General features: G+C 37.5%; 2 pseudogenes; one reads left to right on the top strand and one right to left on the bottom strand.

Annotated features, from left to right (window-relative positions):
• The first annotated feature begins 625 nt into the window (after positions 1–625).
• Positions 626–1,788, top strand: LOC121484423 (annotated as a pseudogene).
• Positions 1,789–11,133: 9,345 nt separating this feature from the next.
• On the bottom strand, positions 11,134–11,697 carry LOC121484424 (annotated as a pseudogene).
• Positions 11,698–13,187: the final 1,490 nt, after the last annotated feature.

Genomic DNA, 13,187 nt, shown 5'->3' with positions numbered 1-13,187 from the left:
TCACAGATATTTACAGAACTTGACATCCAAGCTCAACTGAATACATTCTTCTCAAGTGCACATGGAACTTTCTCCAGAATAGACCACATACTGGGTCACAAATCAGGTCTGAACCAATACCAAAAGATTGGGATCATCCCCTGCGTATTCTCAGACCATAATGCCTTGAAATTAGAACTAAATCACAATAAGAAGTTTGGAAGGATTTCAAACACGTGGCAGTTAAGGACCATCCTGCTAAAAGATGAAAGGATCAACCAGGAAATTAAGGAAGAATTAAAAAGATTCATGGAAACTAATGAGAATGAAGATACAACTGTTCAAAATCTTTGGGAGGCAGCAAAAGCAGTCCTGAGGGGGAAATACATCGCAATACAAGCATCCATCCGAAAACTGGAAAGAACTCAAATACAAAAGCTCACCTTACACCTAAAGAAACTAGAGAAAAAACAGCAAATAGATCCTACACCCAGAAGAAGAAGAGAGTTAATAAAGATTCAAGGAAAACTCAACGAAATCGAGACCAGAAGAACTGTGGAACAGATCAACAAAACCAGGAGTTAGTTCTTTGAAACAATTAATAAGATGATAAACCATTAGCCAGCCTTATTAAAAAGAAGAGAGAGGGTCGCCCTCGAGCAGCACTTGGCTTCTCCACGTAGAATCCGGGAGTGGGAAATTCAGAATCGAATCCCTTCTCCCTCCCCCCTCCTGTGAGATTTTTTTGATCTTCAGCTACATTTTCGGCTTGTGAGGAACCTTACCATCAAAGACAATGGCCAGCAATGTTACCAACAAGACAGATCCTCGCTCCATGAACTCCCGTGTATTCATTGGGAATCTCAATACTCTTGTGGTCAAGAAATCTGATATGGAGGCAATCTTCTCAAAATACGGCAAAATTGTGGGTTGCTCTGTTCATAAAGGCTTTGCCTTCGTTCAGTATGTTAATGAGAGAAATGCCCGGGCTGCTGTGGCAGGAGAGGATGGCAGAATGATTGCCGGCCAGGTTTTAGATATTAATCTGGCTGCAGAGCCAAAAGTGAACCGAGGAAAAGCAGGTGTGAAACGATCTGCAGCGGAGATGTACGGCTCCTCTTTTGATTTGGACTATGACTTTCAACGAGATTATTATGACAGGATGTACAGTTACCCAGCACATGTACCCCCTCCTCCTCCAATTGCTCACGCTGTGGTTCCCTCAAAACGTCAGCATGTATCAGGAAACACCTCATGAAGGGGCAAAAGTGGCTTCAATTCTAAGAGTGGACAGCGAGGATCTTCTTCCAAGTCTGGAAAGTTGAAAGGAGATGACCTTCAAACCATTAAGAAGGAATTGACCCAGATAAAACAAAAAGTGGATTCTCTACTGGAAAGCCTGGAAAAAATTGAGAAAGAACAGAGCAAACAAGGAGCTGGAGTTGATCAAGGATGATGAAAAAGAGGCTGAGGAAGGAGAGGATGACAGAGACAGCGCCAATGGCGAGGATGACTCTTAAGCACATAGTGGGGTTTAGAAATCTTGTCCCATTATTTCTTTACCTAGGCGCTTGTCTAAGATCAAAATTTTCACCAGATCCTCTCTCCTAGTATCTTCTTCAGCACATGCTCACTGTTCTCCCCATCCTTATCCTTCCCATGTTCATTAATTCATATTGCCCTGCGCCTAGTCCCATTTTCACTTCCTTTGACGCTCCTAGTAGTTATGTTAAGTCTTACCCTGTAATTTTTGCTTTTAATTTTGATACCTCTTTATGACTTAACAATAAAAAGGATGTGTGGTTTTTACCAACTGTCTCCAAAATAATCTCTTGTTATGCAGGGAGTACAGTTCTTTCCATTCATACATGAGCTCAGTAGTTGCTTCCCTAACTGCAAAGGCAATCGCATTAGTTGAGTAGCACCTGAAAGCAGCTTTGAGTTAGAGGTATGTGTGTTATACCCCACATAAGAATGCTATGTGGGGCTGTTCAACACAAATGTAACAATGTATTTTTGTGAATGAGAGTTGGCATGTCAAATGCATCCTCTAGAAAAATAATTGGTGTAATAGTCTTAAGATTTGTTTTCTAAAGTTGATACTGTGGGTTATTTTTGTGAACAGCCTGATGTTTGGGACCCTTTTTTCTCAAAAAAACAAGTCCTTATTAAACCAGGAATTTGGAGAAAAAAAAATAAAAAGAAGAGAGAGAAGACTCAAATTAATAAAATCATGAATGAGAAAGGAGAGATCACTACCAACACCAAGGAAATACAAACGATTTTAAAAACATATTATGAGCAGTTATACGCCAATAAATTAGGCAATCTAGAAGAAATGGACACATTTCTGGAAAGCCACAAACTACCAAAGCTGGAACTGGAAGAAATAGAAAACCTGAACAGGCCAATAACCAGGGAGGAAATTGAAGCAGTTATCAAAAACCTCCCAAGACACAAGAGTCCAGGGCCAGATGGCTTCCCAGGGGAATTCTATCAAAAGTTTAAAGAAGAAACCATTCCTATTCTACTAAAGCTGTTTGGAAAGATAGAAAGAGATGGAGTACTTCCAAACTCGTTCTATGAGGCCAGCATCACCTTAATTCCCAAACCAGACAAAGACCCCACCAAAAAGGAGAATTATAGACCAATATCCCTGATGAACATGGATGCAAAAATTCTCAACAAGATACTAACCAATAGGATCTAACAGTACATTAAGAAAATTATTCTCCATGACCAAGTAGGATTTATTCCCGAGATGCAAGTCTGGTTCAACACTCATAAAACAATCAATGTGATTCATCATATCAGCAAGAGAAAAACCAAGAACCATATGATCCTCTCATTAGATGCAGAGAAAGCATTTGACAAAATACAGCATCCATTCCTGATCAAAACTCTTCAGAGTGTAGGGATAGAGGGAACATTCCTCAACATCCTAAAAGCCATCTATGAAAAGCCCACAGCAAATATAATTCTCATTGGGGAAGCACTGGGGCCTTTCCCCTAAGATCAGGAACAAGACAGGGATGTCCACTCTCACCACTGCTATTCAACATAGTACTGGAAGTCCTCGCCTCAGGAATCAGACAACAAAAAGACATTAAAGGCATTCGAATTGGTAAAGAAGAAGTCAAACTCTCCCTCTTCACCAATAACATGATACTCTACATAGAAAACCCAAAAGCCTCCACCCCAAGATTGCTAGAACTCATACAGCAATTTGGTAGCGTGGCAGGATACAAAACCAATGCCCAGAAGTCAGTGGCATTTCTATACACTAACAATGACACTGAAGAAAGAGAAAATAAGGAGTTAATCCCATTCACAATTGCACCCAAAAGCATAAGATACCTAGGTATAAACCTAACCAAAGAGGTCAAGGATCTATACTCTAAAAATTATAGAACACTTCTGAACGAAATTGAGGAAGACACAAAGAGATGGAAAAATATTCCCTGCTCATGTATTGGAAGAATTAATATTGTGAAAATGTCAATGTTACCCAGGGCAATTTACATATTTAATGAAATCCCTATCAAAATACCATGGTCTTTCTTCAGAGAGTTAGAACAAATTATTTTAAGATTTGTGTGGAATCAGAAAAGACCTCGAATAGCCAGGGGAATTTTAAAAAAGAAAACCATAGCTAGGGGCATCACAATGCCAGATTTCAGGTTGTACTACAAAGCTGTGGTCATCAAGACAGTGTGGTACTGGCACAAAAACAGACACATAGATCAATGGAACAGAATAGAGAATCCAGAAGTGGACCCTCAACTTTATGGTCAACTAATATTCGATAAAGGAGGAAAGACTATCCACTGGAAGAAAGACAGTCTTTTCAATAAATGGTGCTGGGAAAATTGGACATCCACATGCAGAAGAATGAAACTAGACCACTCTCTTGCACCTTACACAAAGATAAACTCAAAATGGATGAAAGATCTAAATGTGAGACAAGATTCCATCAAAATCCTAGAGGAGAACACAGGCAACACCCTTTTTGAACTCGGCCACAGTAACTTCTTGCAAGATACATCCACGAAGGCAAAAGAAACAAAAGCAAAAATGAACTATTGGGACTTCATCAAGATAAGAAGCTTTTGCACAGCAAAAGATACAGTCAACAAAACTAAAAGACAACCTACAGAATGGGAGAAGATATTTGCAAATGACATATCAGATAAAGGGCTAGTTTCCAAGATCCATAAAGAACTTATTAAACTCAACAGCAAAGAAACAAACAATCCAATCATGAAATGGGCAAAAGACATGAACAGAAATCTCACAGAGGAAGACATAGACATGACCAACACGCACACAAGAAAATGCTCCACATCACTTGCCATCAGGGAAATACAAATCAAAACCACAATGAGATACCACCTCACACCAGTGAGACTGGGGAAAATTAACAAGGCAGGAAACCACAAATGGAGAGGATGTGGAGAAAAGGGAACCCTCTTACACTGTTGGTAGGAATATGAACTGGTGCAGCCACTCTGGAAAACTATGTGGAGGTTCCTCAAAGAGTTAAAAATAGATCTGTCCTACGACCCAGCAATTACACTGTTGGGGATTTACCCCAAAGATACAAATGCAATGAAACACTGGGACACCTGCACCCCGATGTTTCTAGCAGCAAAGTCCACAATAGCCAAACTGTGGAAGGAGCCTCGGTGTCCAACGAAAGATGAATGGATAAAGAAGATGTGGTCTAGGGGATCCCTGGGTGGCGCAGCGGTTTAGCACCTGCCTTTGGCCCAGGGCGCGATCCTGGAGACCCGGGATCAAATCCCATGTCGGGCTCCCGGTGCATGAAGCCTGCTTCTTCCTCTGCCTATGTCTCTGCCTCTCTCTCTCTCTCTCTCTGTGACTATCATAAAGAAATAAAAATTTAAAAAAATTAAAAAAAGAAGATGTGGTCTATATATACAATGGAATATTACTCAGCCATTAGAAATGACAAATAGTCACCATTTGCTTCAAATGGTGGATGGAACTGAAGGGTATTATGCTCAGTGAAATTAGTTAATCGGAGAAGGACAAACGTATGTTCTCATTCATTTGGGGAATATAAATAATAGTGAAAGAGAGTAGAAGGGAAGGGAGAAGAAATGGGTGGGAAATATCAGAAAGGGAGACAGAACATAAAGACTCCTAACTCTGGGAAACGAACTAGGGGTGGTGGAAGGGGAGGAGGGCGGGGGTGGGGGTGAATGGGTGATGGGCACTGAGGGGGGCACTTGACGGGTTAAGCACTGGGTGTTATTCTGTATATTGGCAAATTGAACACCAATAAAAAATAAACTTATTATTAAAAAAAACCAGTAATTTTGTTACTGGTTATTTATCCAAAGAAAACAAAAACACTAATTTGAGAAGATAAATGCCTCCCTATGTTTATTGCAAAATTGTTTACAATATCCAAGATATAAAAGCAATCCAAATGTTCATGAATAAATGAATGAACAGGGATGTTTGGGTGGCTCAGCAGTTGAATATCTGCTTTTGGGTCAGGTCACAATCCCAGAGTTCCAGGATTGAGTCCCACATCGGGCTCCCTGCATGGAGCCTGCTTCTCACTCTGCCTATGTCTCTGCCTCTCTCTGTGTGTCTCTCATGAATAAATAAATAAAATATTTTAAAAATAAATGAACAAGGAAATTGTGGTATGTTATGTAAAATGGAATATTACTCAGCCATCATAAGAATGAAATTTTGCCATTTGCAACAAATAGGTAGATGAAGAGGGTATAATGCTTAGTGAAATAAGTCAGAGAAAGACAATACTATGATTTCCCTCACACGTGGAATTTAAGAAACAAAGCAAGAGACAAAAAAACAGACTCTTAAATACAAGAATGAGCTGGTGGTTGCCAGAAAAGAGGTGGGTGGGTTGATGAGTGAAATAGGTAAAGGGGATTGTACTGTTATTGTGATGAGCACTGAGTAATGTATAGAATCACTGAATCACTGTATTGTACATCTGAAACTAATATACACTGTATGTTATTTATACTTCAGTTAAAAATTATAGAAGAGAGCACAGGCAGTAATTTCGCTGACTTCAGTCACAGAAACATTTTTCTAGATGTGTCTCCTAAGGCAAGGGAAACAACAGCATAAATAAAAAATTGGGACTACATCAAAATAAAAAGCTTTAATACAGTGAAAGAAACCATCAGCAAAACAAAAAGGCAACCTATTGAATGGAAGAATATATTTGCAAATGATATATTTGATAAGGGGTTAATATCCAAAATATATAAAGAATTTATACAACTCAATACTAAGAAACTCCCAAAGAATCCAATTTAAAAAATAGGTAGACGATCTGATAGACATTTTTCCAAAGACATATAGATAGCCAAAAGACACATCAGTAGCCATCAGGGAAATGCAAATCAAAACCACAATGAGAAAACACCTCACACTGTCAGAATGGCTAAAATAATAACAAGAAATAACAAATGTTGGCAAAGATGTGGAGAAAAAGGAACCCTTGTGCACTGTTGGTGGGAATGTAAATTGGTACAGCCACTGTGGAGACAATATGGAGATCCCTCAAAAAATTAAGTAGAGAAATACCCTATGATCCAATCATTTCTCTACTGGGTATTTCCTCAAAGAAAATGAAAACACTAATTTGAAAAGATATATACACCCCTATGTTTATTGCAGAATTATTTCCAATAGCCAAGATATAGAAACAACTTAAGTGTCCATCAGTAGATGAATGGATAAAAAAGATTGCTGTACATGTACAATGGAATATTACACATCCATAAAAAATGAGAGCTTGCCATTTAGGACAGCATGGATAGACATAGAGAGTATTATGCTAAGCAAAATAAATCAGACTGAGAAGACAAATACCATATAATTTCAGTCATATGTGGAATATAAAAAGCACAAAACAAATGACTAAACAAACAAACAGTAGAATTAGTGTTATGAATACTGAGAACAAACTAATGGTTGCCAGAGAGAAGGTGGTTGGGCAAAGTGGATGAAGTGAAGAGGAGTGGGAAATGGAAGTTCCCAGTTATGGAATGAATGAGTCATAGGAATAAAGGGCACATCATAGGGAGTATGCTCAGTGATATTTTAATAGTATTGTGTAAGAGGTGGTAGCTGTACTTGTGGAGAGCACAGCATAATGTATAGAGAAGTTGAATAACTGTGTTGTACATTGTCAACTATATTCAAAGTTAAAAAATTTTTAAATAAAATTGTCCAAAACTGAAAAAAAAAAGAATCTTGAAAATAGTGAGAGAAGCAAATCATGTACACATGATCCTCACTAATATCAATGGCTGACTTCTCATCAGGGGCCATAGAAACCAGAAGGCAGTGGGATGACATATTCTTAGGAGTAAGATTTTTTTTTAAGATTTTTTATTTATTCATTTATGATAGAGAGATAGATAGAGAGAGAGAGAGAGAGAGAGAGAGAGAGGCAGAGACACAGGCAGAGGAATAAGCAGGGTCCATGCCGGGAGCCCGACGCGGGACTCGATCCCCGCACTCCAGGATCGCACCCTGGGCCAAAGGCTGGCGCCAAACCGCTGAGCCACCCAGGGATCCCCAGGAGTAAGATTTTTAAAAATTGTCCACTGCCAAACAGTTTTCCAATGTAGTTATTTAATTTTACATTCTCTCACCATCGGTTTATTAGAGTTGTCATTTCTTCATGATCTTGCCATCCTGGCAAATAGTCAGTCCTTTTCGTTTTGCCAGCCATTTCACTGCACATATAATGGTATATCCTGTTGTGATTTTAATTTGTATTTTCTTAATGATTAATGATGTTAAGCATCTTTTTATGTGCTTGTTTGATCCATAGATCTTCTTTGGTGAAATGTCTTCACATATTTTGTTTAATTTGTCATTAGTTTTCTTATTATTTAGTTTTGAGTGTTCTTTATGTATACTGTATACAAGTCAGCTATCAGATGTGTGATTTGTAATATATTCTTCCCATCTCTTTTTTTAATTGAGATATAACTCACATATAACATTATATTAGTTTCAGGTATACAATATAATGATTCAATATTTCTATATATTGCAAAATGATCACCCTCAATAAGTCTATTATCTGTCACCAAACATAGTTACAAATTTTTTCTTGTGATGAGAACTTTTAAGATCTACTCTCCTATGCTAAGTGAAGTAAGTCAATCAGAGAAGGACAAACATTATATGGCCTTATTCATTTGGGGAATATAAAAAACAGTGAAAGGGAATAAAGGGGAAAGGAGAGAAAATGAGTGGGAAATATCAGAGAGGGTGACAGAACATGAGAGACACCTAACTCTGGGAAACGAACAAGGGGTGAAGGGAGTGGGCGGGGGGATGGGGTGACTGGGTGACGGGCACTGAGCGGGGCACTTGACGGGATGAGCACTGGGTGTTATGCTATATGTTGGCAAATCGAACTCCAATTTAAAAAATATACAAAAAAAAATCTACTCTCCTAGCAACTTTTAAACATGCAAAACAGTATTACTAATGCAGTCACTTTGCTGTTCATTACATCTCCATGACTTATTTCATAATGGGAAGCTTGTATATTTTGACCCCCTTCACCCATTCTCTGTCTTCTCTGGCAACCACCAATCTGTTCTCTGTATCTATGAACTTGGATTTTGTTTTGTTTTGTCTTGTTTTGGGGGGATGTTTGGGGGATTTTTTTGTTTTTGTTTTAGATTTCACATGTAAATGAGATCATGCAGTATTTGTCTTTCTCTGCCTTATCAGTTGAGTGTGATGCCCTCAACTTCCAACCACGTTGTCCCAAATGGCAAGATTTCCTTCTATTTTATGGCTGAAAAGTATTCTATTGCATTTGTATAACACATCTTCTTTATCCATTGATCCCACAATGGACAATGATGTTGTTTCCATATCTTAGTTATTGTAAATAGTGCTGCAATGAACATGAAGATACAGATATCTTTTCAAGTTGATGTTCTTATTTTCTTCAGATAAATGATTGGAAGTGGAATTAATTGATGGATCATATGCTAGTTCTTTTAATTTTTTGAAGATCCTCTATACTGTTTTCCACAGTGACTGTATCAGTTTACATTCTCACCAACAGTGCATGAGAGTTCCTTTTTCTTTACATCCTTGACAACACTTGTTATTTCTTGTCTTTTTGATAATAGTGATTCTAACAGGTGTGAGGTGATATCTCATTGTGGTTTTGGTTTGCATTTTCCAGATGATTAATGACATTGAACATCTTTTCGCATACCTGTTGGCCATCTGTATGTCTTCTTTGGAAAAATGCCTATTCAGATCTTCTGCCCATTTTAAAATCAGATTTTTTTTGCCATTGAGTTTTATGAGTTCTTTACATATTTTATGTATTATATAAGTTGGAAATATTTTCTCCCATTCAGTAGTTTACCTTTTTGTTTTGTTGATGGTTTCCTTTGCTTTGTAGAAGCTTTTCAGTTTAATGTATTCCCATTTGTTTATTTTTGCTTCTGTTGCCTTTGTTTTTGGTGTCAAATTCAAAAAATCATTGCCAAAATCAATGTCAAGAAGATTATCACTTGTATTTTCTTTTAGTTTAATGGTTTCAGTTCTTCCATTCAAGTCTTTAATCCACCTTGAGTTAATTTTTGTGTATCACGTAAATTTGGTTCTTTTCATACTTTTGCATGTGGCTGTCCAGTTTTCCCAACACTGTTTATTGAAAAACTGCCCTTTCTCCATGTATAGCCTTGGCTCTTTTGTTGTAAACTAATTGATGATATATGCATGAGTTTATTTCTGGTTCTCCATTGTGTTTTGTTGATCTATGTGTCTGTTTTTATGCCAATATCATACTGTTTTTATTACTACAGCATTTAATACAGTTTGAAATAAGTCGTATGATGCCTCCTGTTCCCATCTCTTAATAGTATATTTTGCAAGAGTTCTTAATTTTTATTAAGTCCAATTTATCAATTTTTAAAAATATATATATGCAACGGGAGTAAAAACAGGAGGTTGTGCATGTGTGTGTGTTGTCCATTCATTCATTTTTTCAGACCTCAGTGGGAAGAACTCACTTCTGTGTTTTTCTTTTACTGTCACACTACAACACACAACACTTCTGACACTAGATTTTTTTTTTCCCCAAGCCAGGCAATTCCATGGCACCAGCTGAGTGTTCTACAATTTAACACAATTCTGACGCTATCTACATAGAGGTAGCATCAGAAACCACAAGTTAAGGGCTTACAAGACTGCCCCACCCCCACCCTCCCACTAAAGGTGCCAACATCAAGCCAGGGTTTTAACCCATGCTTTTGACTGATCAACTATAAATCAGAGGTTCCTGCAAGTCCTTCCTCATGTTCAATTAACTTGCTAGAACAGCTCACAAAACTAGGAAAACAGTTTGCTTACTGTTTACCAATTTACTATAAAAGGATATGATAACAGATACAGATGAACATCCAGATGAAAGACGTGTAAAGCAAGGTGTGTGGGAAGGGGCACAGAGCTTCCATACCTTCTCCAGGTGCTCTACTCTCCTAGTGCCTCCACATGTTCACCAACCTAGAAGTTCCCCTAACCCCAAGCCTCTTCTGGAGGCTTCATCACATAGGCATGATTAATCTTTAAGTCCATTTCCAGCCTCTCCCCTCTCTGGAGAAATAGGAGGGGAGCTGAAAATTCCACACTCCTTATCATGACTTGGTCTTTCTGGTGACCAGCCCCCATCCAAGAGCCTACCAAGTCACCTCATTAGAACAGAAGACACTGCTATCTCCTAGGAAATCCAAAAGAATTTAGGAGCTGTATGTCAGGAACCAGGAGCAAAGACAGATATATAGATTAGATATATATTATTATTTTACAATACTTCACTCAAAAGAATATCAGGTAGGCTACAGAAGTCAATGAGTAAGGAGTTAAATTTCCAAAATAAAATATCATCAAAGAGATATATAACAATTTTTATAACTTCCAAGTCTGTGGACTCAAGATTCATACCATTTTCTATGTAAATTTCTCCTTTCTCACATTCACTAATTTTCTTTTCCCCCCAGCATGTAGCTTTTATCACATCTTTAAAGAACACAAATAAGTCTGAAAAATAATCTAGCATTTTGCTGTTTCTATCGATGGACAACTTAGATTTTATTCATCAGGCTGCTAAACTGTTCCTTTTTCATAAACATAGATACCATCCTAAATTTTCTGGTATCCTTGCTTTTAACTGTTGTGGCTTGCTGAATCAAAGCAGCTCTGAATTTGATACAAGTTCAATGTCATTTCCTTCAAGAATTAACTCATCTTTCTGGGATCAAGATACTGAAAAAGTAAAGCTTGGTCTCATCCGAACCCTGGAGATATATTTCTCACCCAAGCATTTTTGGATTTCAATAAGAGAACCATTTTACTGAATAACAACATTGATGAGGAAGTGAACATTCACAGTCCTTGTACCAGAAGCCCAGCCCTTTACCATGTTCTGTACATGACTACAGATGATGTGAACATAATCATTTCCTTCTATTTCCTCACCACTTGTCAACTCTGAATCTCTTTTTTTCTTTTCAAGGAGACTGAGTTCTGTATTGATGTGATTGAGGTCCCTCCATAAGGTTCCTCTGGGTCCCTTCACTATAACAGTGCATCCCTTAGAGTAAGGTCAACATTTTCTGGGATGTCAACAATCTGACTGCTGAGAATGGACTTCATTCTTAGAGTAGATATGGCAAAAGCCCACTAATTTTCTTTAACAACAAGATGAAGTCAACCAAAGGCTTCCTGCCATTTCCCCCAACTTCAATCAGTAACATCCCACCACACAGCCAACAACTGAGCCCCAAATACTCCCCAAATTCACCTTGAAGTCTGGCTGCAATCTTGTTCACAAGTCCCTCTGACTCCAGACATCATGGGCTGATCTCCTGAGCTCATCCACATCATCACACCCTTCCTTTTTTGTGCCTTTGTTCATCATATACTTTTATTCCATTTTCTCTGAAACTTTGTGTGTTGGTTCTTTCTATGCTCACTTCCCCTTTCCACCTCCCTCCATTCTTTTACTTCTTTACTGTTGTTGCTGGTATCACAGCTTCCATGAGATTTGATTTTCAAAAGTCACCAAGGATTTCCCATCAGCAAAACCCAATTTTTAAATTCTTTTAAATTCAGTTCCTATGTTCATCCTCAGACAAAACCTTTGTTGTCAGTTTAGTAATCTCTTTCCAGACTCCTTAAAATGCACTTAAAAACATGTGCACATAAAAATGCACAGTACATTTTATGGCTTTTCTTAAAAACCTCACTGAGTTTAAGCTGTTTCTACTGCTTTGTAATTTGCTTTTTCACTTAGAAAAGTATATCCTAGAGATTTCTCCATGTCACACATTCAGCTTATCTTTTTTATTCACTGCATAGTATTCCGTGGTATGTATTGATAGTGTAGTTTGACAATATTATTCTACTGATGGACATTTAGATTGTTTTTTTTCTAATATTTTAAACAATAATTCAATAAACATAATTAGTTATGTCATCTTATGTACAGGGGAAAATGTTGCTGTATTGAATAATTACTAAGTTAAAAGCTATAGAAATTTTTAACGGATAGATATAGTCAAATTCCCCTTCAAAATGCTGTGACAATTTACATTTCTCCCAAGAGCATAAAAGAGTACACATTTCCTTGCATGCATTTTAATACTAAACATGATGAATACTTTTATTGTTGCCAAACTGTTCAAATCTTTTGTGTGTTTTTCCATTGAGTTATCTTTTTTCAATAATTTTATAGGTATGTGCACATTCTATATTTTTATATACTATCAGTAATATATATGTTGTAAATATTTTCTTCTGATCTCTTACTTCTTTCACTTGTTTACTTGTCTTTCACTTGGTTGTTCAGAAGTTTTTAGTTTACATATAATTAAATGTGCCAGTCTTTTCCTTCATAGTTTCTGGGTTCTGTGATTTGCTTAAAGCCTTTCCAGCCCCAACACCATAAAAAAAAATATTTTTGTAATACTTTCATAGTTGAGTTTGGTGTTAGCTCATTTTTAAGGTGTTAGCTTATTAATCTATCTTTTTCTTAAAAGATTATTTATTTATTTATTCATAAGAGACACAGAGAGAAAGAGGCAGAGACAGGCAGAGGAAGAAGCAGGCTCCCTGTGGGGAGCCTGATGTGGGACTCGATCCCA

This window comes from Vulpes lagopus, chromosome 2 (assembly GCF_018345385.1).
Source record: "Vulpes lagopus strain Blue_001 chromosome 2, ASM1834538v1, whole genome shotgun sequence".
In the NCBI taxonomy this organism is placed as follows: domain Eukaryota; kingdom Metazoa; phylum Chordata; class Mammalia; order Carnivora; family Canidae; genus Vulpes; species Vulpes lagopus.
Note: the sequence above shows the minus strand (reverse complement) of the source record. Positions and strands in the feature narration are given on the sequence as shown.